Raw genomic sequence first — 1,740 nt, 5'->3', positions numbered from 1 at the left:
GTTTTCATCATCATAAGGTAAATAAGAATAAAATGTCCACGATCGGACCATCGGACGCCTTGATTCACTTTCACGTATTCCACCTTCGCAGACGGCAACCAGCGAAAGACGGGCACACCTGTACTTAATTGCTATTATTGGTACAAGTATAGGTAGATTTTAGGTATTTTTATTGCAGAAAATTACACTAATGTTAACGAGAAGACATACATAGACATACCAAGCAAACATTAAAGTCTCACTAGACTTTTGCCGTTCTAAGTGCATCCAACAACTTTACTAGCCTTCTTAACACTGCGCCCTAACGCCTCGAACCTTCTGACTTGTACTAACTGCAATCGATCTTGCGACAACTATTTATACAGGCTGGTCCTATTTTAGAATGATCCAGTATGTGCCGTATAGAAATATGTTCTTTTATGTTGTCTGTATGTTGGATTGTCTATATGCATTTGATAATATGTAGACAGGCGGGGTATGAGAACACCCCATTTTGTTGAAAACACAAAGTACAATACAACAAAGATATTTAAATTGAAGCTAACAGAGAACAATTTGTTGACTATCAATACTGGTCATTTCTGAACTTCAGCTGCTTAAAATCGCGTCATATTCAAGCAATTCACTACAATTGTTATTACCTGATTATCTTAATATTGTAGAAAAGAACTATAATAAGAAGCTACTGAACAGGAGCATTCTGAAAAGTAACGCGCAATTTTTGCAGCTTGGGGTTTGTTACACCCCACATGTAGAACGCAGGGTTAAGAATTTCTATTTCAATATCATAGTTGGCTTCCAAAATTAAGATATTGGAAAACCATTTTTGAAACAGACAATGAGTAGACAACAGACTATACCTTTCCATTCGTCTGTAAAAATCTTACCAAAGCATCGTTTATTATCATCATCTTTTATTATCCCTGGTAATTCATATTGAATATAGCAAGATGTGTATAACAAAAATAAAAAATATCTAAGGTCACTTTGCCATATTCAAAAGTATACCTTTTACTCCTAACTGCTCAGAGTATCGTGTGCTATATTATACAACAGGAGAAGCAATGAAAACAAAATATTTCAACACGTCGAGTGTTTGTTACCGAATTACCGTTATACACAAAAATCTAGGAAAACATCAAGGACAGATGAACGAATGGAAAAATGAATGGCAGGATCAGGAGAGGGAGTGAATTGGATGAAGGAAATAGGCCATATACGAAAATGATATAATAAAGATCTATAACATTTCATAAACTTGTGTACACCATGTACCCTTAAAGGGAACTTCATTATTCTGAATAAAACAAAAACGAAAGGAACGTTGCTTTTCTTGGAGCGATTCGAGAGCGAAAAAGTTATTCACATCACTGCCCCAGGCAGTATAAAGCTAATTGAAGTAATGACGTACGGTAAACTCAAGATCAGGTTAGAAAACCTAAACTAGACCAGATCGCAGCGTTATTAGAGGCGACACATAGGTATTATTCAATCGGAGAATATTTATCCTTTATGTGTTTATTAGCATTTACTTACGGTCTACTGGGAGGCGTAGATACTTTCAACTGTCTATCTTGATTAACCGTCAGACCTGTCACTCTACGACTAATTTTTCATGAGATATACCCGTTATATCACAAAGCATATTGCGACTAATGTTCTATTTTAATTTACATCTATATTTGTATTGTAAAAGATTTATTTATTAAAAGATGTAGATCTGTATACAATATGTAGGTT

This window comes from Agrilus planipennis, unplaced genomic scaffold, assembly GCF_000699045.2.
Source record: "Agrilus planipennis isolate EAB-ADULT unplaced genomic scaffold, Apla_2.0 scaffold125, whole genome shotgun sequence".
In the NCBI taxonomy this organism is placed as follows: domain Eukaryota; kingdom Metazoa; phylum Arthropoda; class Insecta; order Coleoptera; family Buprestidae; genus Agrilus; species Agrilus planipennis.
Note: the sequence above shows the minus strand (reverse complement) of the source record.